We start from the raw sequence: 8,448 nt of genomic DNA, 5'->3' as shown, positions 1-8,448 counted from the left end.
TGACCAAAACAAACCAGCGTGACAAAATGTAATCTGTTCAAATTAGGGCTGAACGATTTTGGAAAAAAATCGAATTGCAAATTTTTTTTTTTAACCAATATTGCGATTGCGATTTAATATGCAATTATTTTTTAAACTCTTTATCTTCTGTATTATTCAACAATACATCATTGTATAGTAATGGTGGAAATCTTTAATTGGTACCTCACGATCCGATTCTGGGAGTCCGATCCGATTCCAAAACAATTCTTGAACTTTTTCCTTATTAATTATTAATATTAATCTTATTAATTTATTAAAAATTAAAAAAAAAAATATTATGATTATAATTATACGCTTTTTTAAATAACTACACATAACATTTTAATTAAAACAATTGCATGTTAATAATTTTAAATATATAAACTAATATAGCTGCAAAACATAAGCTAGTAAATCATAAAGAGGAACAAAAAAACATATTACAAGCAATGAACAAAGAGTGCTTTCGGTATTTAAAGCAGCACTAGGTAGGTTTTGCTCTCTGGGTCCCCCTACAGTTGGGAAACAGTATTGTCCTCTACTACTGTCGTAAACTCTGTCATTCTACATCAGGGGATGCATCGCACGTGCATTTGTTGACATGACAGCTATGATAGCCCTGAACACTGCAGGAGGAGTTCACCTGTCTATGGAGTTCACATGCAGGTGTTCTGCTTGCATCGCGTGTGAAATGTCTTCATCCCAGGTACAGTGGCAGATGTTTCAGCATGTCATATGAATATCATTTCATGTGTTTTATTAATTTTTTCAAACGCCAAATGCTTGCGATGCTCACGTTTACAAGCCAGCGTCATTATAGTAGCCTAGTCTATTGGTTACCGTTTTACAGAATCTATATGATACTTCAATTCAATGTTTGAGTGGTAGGTAATAACCATATATCGTCAATATTATAATATCAAGCTACCATAGATGAATCTGCAAATTTGAAAAATCGATTTGCATTATAGCTTGAGGAAAGACAAATAAACAAATATCACAGACATGTTAGGTATCCTAAAATATGATTTTGTACGTCTTATGTATTTACTTGCAAGAATGTAGCCCCTCCTCCTTCAGCTCACGCCAACGAGCAAACGCTGCCCAATGTTGATCCTCGTCCTGCCTTTAATCCCATCACTTTCTCTCTTTGCTTTCCTATGACAAAACCTTTGCTTTCTTATTTTTCTGTGCTGCTTCGGCCATGACTATAACATTCGGCAAACAAATGATAGTTTGGCTCGCACGTCTGAATTTAAGGAAGTGGGGGTGGTGGAAGTGACGTATATGCCGTAAAGCAGTCGAATTTTGTAGTTCTTTTTGTTCTCGGGTTACTACCCGAAACCCGAAGTTTAAAAGTACGATTAAAAACGATACAGACCCCGTCAGGCTATGGCAGACGTGTCATTCAACCTATTCTAAGTCGATGTATCATCACAAGAGTCTTGAAAATATATTATAAAGGTTGAAAAGTTACCTAGTGCTGCTTTAAGAGTGTCTGAACTGTGAGTGATTTTTCTCTTTCTCAGCTTTACTGTTGTTTGATTATTATTGATGACATGACATCATCATAGACAGCGGGAGACCTGCATTCACACTAATACACAGATCTCTTTTGAAATATAAGATGTTTTTGCCCTGTCTGTTTAATTCATTAAGACATTACTGATGGTGTTTACATTAATTTTGCGTCATAAAAGTATTTTGAGACGCACACAGACGCGTGCTCGCGAGCACTCTTCACAAAGCGCCGCGTGAGCATTTGAAATGGAAAGCCTTCTGTCAGTGAGTTTCTTTATTTTTTTATATACAAGCACACTGCATTCCTAACGACATGAATGAAGCCTTCGTTGAGCGTTTGTAAGGAAAATACCGGCGGGCGAGAACACACACTGTAAGCGTGACATCAAGCAAAGTTTCTCACAGCGCATATCCTGTGCAAAGAAGCCTGCGAATGTCATCGCAATTCGCGCCGTCAACCTTTCCCAACATTATGAAATATTATTTTTGGTTCGTGTATGATTGTGTAAGAGAGAGATAATGGAAGCAATCAGAATACGGGTGTTTCTAAAACACGCAGCGCCACCGAGCACCTGCAGTTAAAATCTAAGCTCAGAATCATTGGAGAGAGAATATTTTCTCCCACCTCTATTGTAGCCTATAGTATGAACAACACAATATTAGATAGATCACACACAAATATTTTTTTTTTTCCTTTTAGGCCAGGCATATGATATGTGTAACGTGCCAAGTTGATGCTGCAGACTTTACTCTCGCGTGTCACGTGACCAGACTGTAATCGCAGCCTTTGCGGTTAGGAAATCGTGTTTTATCATATCGCGATATTATTGCAAATGCAATTAATCGTTCAGCCCTAGTTCAAATTAAATCCCAAATATAAATGATGTCTAAATATGAAGTGCCTGTATAGTTTGTGTTCTTTTATTAATTATTCATTTGTAGTACTAGAGCTGATTGAGACTGATGAGAATAAAATATTTGTTTGTGATTATTGCTAACAATGCTTGTAGAAATTAATCATTAACATAGTTAATTGAAGATAATGGGAATTTAAAGCTTATGAGATGATTTATGCATTAAGAATATAAAGGGTAAGAAAATTATGTACTTTCTGTTGAAGTGTGTGACCAGAGTGATAGACATATGGTGTTGGTATGTATGACAGGTCCATGTGTGTCATGGGGCTAAAGTTGCCGTGTGACAACTCTCTGTGTGTCTTAACAAAGGAAGCAGTTTTTGTGTGCAGGATGAAAAATCATGACGGAGTGGAATGTTGCAAACGAAGCACACAACCAGAAATTCATCTGACTTTCACAAGACCAGAAGTCATCTGATTAACATTATTCATTTTGTGTATAAATGTTGGGTCGAGGGAAAGGTGAGCAGTTGCAGACTGCCTGAACATAAGCCTCGCATAGGATTGTGTAATCAGGGACAGTTGTGACCCAGAGCTCTGTATGCTTTCTTCATCTGACTAAACTAAATATTAAACAGTTAAACTATATATCATTCCACAAACACGCAGACTCGAGGAATTGATGCAATACGCATTCCAGAGATTTAGTTTGGGTTTATTTTCATTATTCTCATCTTTAACACACAGAAAATTGTTGAGAAAATTAAGGTGATCTAGCGCGCTAACGGCAAATCCCTTTTGATATTGTTCATGAGTCCAACATTCAGCCACGCAAGAAAACATGAAATCGTAAATAAAAAGGGAAGTCGTCTTTCACTATTGCCAATTAATGTTTTATAATGTTTTGTAATGTGTTAGTGTAGCTATATATAGATAATTGAGTAAAATGCATCAATTTGAACATGGAGCCACATTATATATATGGGACTTAACCATATAGGGCCTTTAAAGGTGCAGTGTGTAATATTTATGAGGATCTATTGACAGAAATGCAATATAATATACAAAGACCTACAAATGAACCGTTTAATGACCTTAGAATGAGCCGTTTCTATCTACACACACCGCGGGTCCCCTTACAGTGAAGACGCCATTTGGCGGCATTATGTTTCTACAGTAGCCCTAAAGGGACAAGTTTCTCTACGGAGCGCTAGTCACTCTCTGTTCTCTACGACAATATTTTTGTCCTTTGTCGGCCACCGTAGCTTCTCTATGTGCTCCGAAAGGGAGGGGTGAGCGGGTGCAATTCACAACCTCACCACTAGATGCCACTAGAACTTACACACTGCACCTTTAAAATGAAGATTACAAAAAAAGTATAAAGAATGATAATATAGAATGATATTAATATATCTTTAATACTTTCAGAGTTACAGGCACACAAAGAAATACTATTTACGGCAATGTTCAATTGTGTTAATTAAAAAAAACGTCTCGGTTATGTATGTAACCCTCGTTCCCTGAGGAGGGAACGGAGACGTACGTTAGTGACTAACGAATGGGGGTATCGCCTAGAAGCCAATCACCTTCGAGGAATTTAACAGTGCCCAATGGCAGTGCCAATGCCATGGGCATGCGGAATTTGCATGCGTAACTCCGCCCCACCTCGTGGGTATATAAGGAAGTACGCTGGCAACATCGCATAATGTATCTGCTGCGGAGCCAAGATCTGAACTCCGCGTTCAAGCAGCACAGCTGATGTGGCAGAGGAACGTACGTCTCCGTTCCCTCCTCAGGGAACGAGGGTTACATACGTAACCGAGACGTTCCCTTTCGTTCAGTCACTACGACGTACGTTAGTGACTAACGAATGGGGGTTCCAATATAACAGCGCCACTCAGCTGTCGTCCAGTGCCCTGCGTAAGTGTGAGATCCCGCCACTAAAGGCCGCACGGACTCCCACTTATCACCGGAATACCAAGGTACACTGGGAAGCATATCCCAGTGAGGGAATGCCAAAATGCCTACCCGTGGGGAGGACTTAGAGAGTACACATATGACCCGCTGTGGGCTGCATATGGGAAACTCTAGGGTACCAGCCGAAGGTGGACTTTTAACCCTAGGGGTGGCAGGGGCTTGCCAAGGGAAGAAACCTGCTCACTGAGGAGGCTTACGGTGGACATACTTGTGTGGGGGTCACCGGAGGGGAACCATGCACACGGGGCACTTGGCCGGACATGAGGGTGCGCGTACTGGACAGAGCAATGCCAAGGCTGGGTCTGCCTCCTCCAAAGGCAGCGCTTGCAGGTTCACCACCTGATCTCTGAATGGGGTGGTAGGAACCGTGGGCACATATCCAGGCCGAGGTCTCAGGATCACGTGAGAGTTAGCCGGCCCGAATTCTAGGCACGCTTCGTCAACCGAAAATGCCTGCAGGTCCCCGACCCTCTTAACGGAGGCCAGTGCGGTCAGCAGAGCCGTCTTCATCGACAGGAACTTAATATCAACCGACCGCAAAGGCTCAAAGGGAGGCCTCTGCAGAGCACTTAGAACTACTGAGAGGTCCCAAGAGGGAACGAGAGGAGAGCGAGGAAGATTCAGTCTCCTCGCCCCCCTCAGGAACCTGATGATCAGGTCGTGCTGACTTACCTTCTTGTCCCCCAAGAGGTTGTGATGGGCAGATATTGCAGCCACATACACTTTCAGGGTGGAGGGAGACAGCCTTCACTCCAGCCCCTCTTGGAGGAATGATAGCACGGACCCGATCGGGCATTTCCAGGGGTCTTCTCGGCGGGAAAAGCACCAGGTGACGAAAAGGTTCCACTTCAACGCATAGACCTGTCGTGTAGACTCTGCCCTAGCGGAAGTGATGGTGGCGACCACCGTAGGTGGCAGGCCACTCAAACCTGCCACGTCCCGTCCAGAAGCCACACGTGGAGCTTCCAGAACACTGGACGCAGGTGCCATAGAGTGCCCCGTCTCTGAGAGAGGAGGTCCGGTCTCAGAAGGATAGGAAAAAAGGGAAAAGGACCTGCTCCTTGTCCTCCCTGATCTTGCACAGTACTCGTGTGAGAAGGCTCACTGGGGGAAACGCATATAAGCGTAGGCCCTGGGGCCAGCTGTGCGCCAGTGCATCCGTGCCGAGCGTGCCCTCGGTCTGGGAATAGTACAGGCTGCAGTGGGATGAGTCGTGGGAGGCAAACAGATTTACCTGTGCATCGCCAAACTGTTCCCAAATCAGCTGGACCGTCTGGGGATGGAGTCTCCATTCTCCAGGAAGTGGCTGAATCCGTGAGAGCTCGTCGGCTGCACGGTTCAGTTCTCCCGGGATGTGGACAGCACGAAGGGACCTCAGGTGCTTCTGACTCCATAAAACGAGTTGGCGGGTGAGTTGAGACATACGGCGGGAGCGTAGACCGCCCTGGTGGTTGATGTACGCTACTGTGGCCGTGTTGTCTGTCCGGACTAGTACATGTTGACCCCTCAGCAACGCTCGGAAGCGGTGCAGGGCGAACCGTACTGCCAGCAACTCGAGGCAATTGACATACAGAAGGCGCTGGGGTCCTGTCCAGGAGCCCGCGGCTGCTTGTCCATTACACATGGCACTCCAGCCTGTGGTGGAGGCATCTGTTGATACGACAACATGCCTGGAAACTCATTCTAAGGACACTCCGGAGGCTTCCTGCTGGAAGTAGCCATCAGAGGAATGAGTACATGGTGGTCATAAAGGGATTTGGCACTAAGGGGCCTAAAGTGTGCCAAGAAAACATCCCCCACACCATTACACCACCACCAACAGCCTGCACAGTGGTAACAAGGCATGATGGATCCATGTTCTCATTCTGTTTATGCCAAATTCTGACTCTACCATCTGAATGTCTCAACAGAAATTGAGACTCATCAGACCAGGCAACATTTTTCCAGTCTTCAACTGTCCAATTTTGGTGAGCTTGTGCAAATTGTAGCCTCTTTTTCCTATTTGTAGTGGAGATGAGTGGTACCCGGTGGGGTCTTCTGCTGTTGTAGCCCATCCGCCTCAAGGTTGTGCGTGTTGTGGCTTCACAAATGCTTTGCTGCATACCTCGGTTGTAACGAGTGGTTATTTCAGTCAAAGTTGCTCTTCTATCAGCTTGATTCAGTTGGCCCATTCTCCTCTGACCTCTAGCATTAACAAGGCATTTTCGCCCACAGGCCTGCCGCATACTGTATGTTTTTCCCTTTTCACACCATTCTTTGTAAACCCTAGAAATGGTTGTGCGTGAAAATCCCAGTAACTGAGCAGATTGTGAAATACTCAGACCGGCCCGTCTGGCACCAACAACCATGCCACGCTCAAAATTGCTTAAATCCCCTTTCTTTCCCATTCTGACATTCAGTTTGGAGTTCAGGAGATTGCCTTGACCAGGACCACACCCCTAAATGCATTGAAGCAACTGCCTTGTGATTGGTTGATTAGATAATTGCATTAATGAGAAATTGAACAGGTGTTCCTAATAATCCTTTAGGTAAGTGTATATTCTATAGTGAAGTCTATGTAGTGTTTTATTCTTACATGTATTCATTCAATTTCAAACATGAATGCTGCTGTACAGCTCTGAGCTGCCAATGTAAATCTTTGTATATATATTTTATATTAAACTTTACACAAGGAATGTGTACAAGTGTTTTTAAATCAAGATGCATTTACTAGATAAGTAAAATTACATAAAATATTTTTTCTTGTTTTCTGAGAAAAAAAAACCCAAATTAAGTGAGTTTTTGCTTGAAACAAGTACAATTATCTGTCCATGGGGTAAGAAAAATAAGCTTGTTTCAAGATTAAAAAGACAAGATTTCAAACAGAAACAAGATAAGAAAAGCATTTTTGCAGTGAACTTAAAGGCGCTCGCTCCGGTCTGTGTCTGATCTATATGATCCATGTGGTGAGCAATGCAGAAACCGCCCCTCTTGCGTGTGTTGTTTGAATTCTCCGCTGTAATCATAGGCTGAATCCGAAATCGCCCCCTAAACCCTCATTCACTATTCCCTACGTTATCCACTAATATAGTTCACTTGAAGGATTGAATGAAAACGAATGCGTGAAGACGGACAGCCGTTGAGTGTACATCAGTTGTACACTCGTTATTGCGGTGCAATGTGGGATAGAATGAGTGCACTCAATAATGTCCACTATGGTTTCGGACACCACTACAAATTGCTGTCCCTTCAAATAATGGCCTATTTGAGGGTATAGGGGGTGATTTCAGATTCAGCCATAGGCTGAAATGCAATCTCAGCGGTGTCCTCACTACAGTGCAACAGTGAAATGGGACCCCTCTCAAAAAGTGTCGCACCGCGTTCCGAACGTTGTTTAAGCGACATATACCAGTATTGCGGTATAATCAAAATTCATATCATAAGCCCTAGGATGCACCGACAATTTTGGCTAATACCGATAACCAATAATCCTTTTTATTTGAAAGATGATAACTGATATATTGGCCGATAAAAGTCTCACCATTTAAAGCCACTTAACAAGTATTCAATTCTAAGGATGTTCTCATCATTTTATGTAGCCTATGTAACTGGTTTGTTGTCTGTTCTGTGTTTTCTTTTCTTTTGTCTGAATAAATAGTTGTACTACAACTAGGTCGACTCTTCATTTTTTCTGTAAAAAGACTGTTTTATATCTTATCTATGTGTGAATTTGCCCTTTTCCGTTTCTCACCCATGCAAAGACAATGCAGAAAGCAATACAATTAATCTATGGCTACCGTCAACTGCCTGGTTACCAACATTCTTCAACATATCAATATTCTATTGTGTTCAATAGAAGAAAGAAAATTCAGTCATTTGTGAGAAACGCTTCCCCGGCATTGACAACTATTTCCAGCTTTCCTTGTTTTCACTGTTATACGGTAGGGGGCGCTATTACACATCTTCTGAAAGACTACTGAATCTCCAAATCAAAACACAGGAAAATAAGAAGCAGAATCAAGCGATGGCATATGTAAAATAACACGATCATCAACATAAAACCGCATATAAACCGCCTAATGTTACTGAATGAA

The sequence above is a fragment of the Gobio gobio genome (genome assembly GCF_949357685.1).
Source record: "Gobio gobio genome assembly, chromosome: 5".
Classification (NCBI taxonomy): Eukaryota; Metazoa; Chordata; class Actinopteri; order Cypriniformes; family Gobionidae; genus Gobio; species Gobio gobio.
Note: the sequence above shows the minus strand (reverse complement) of the source record.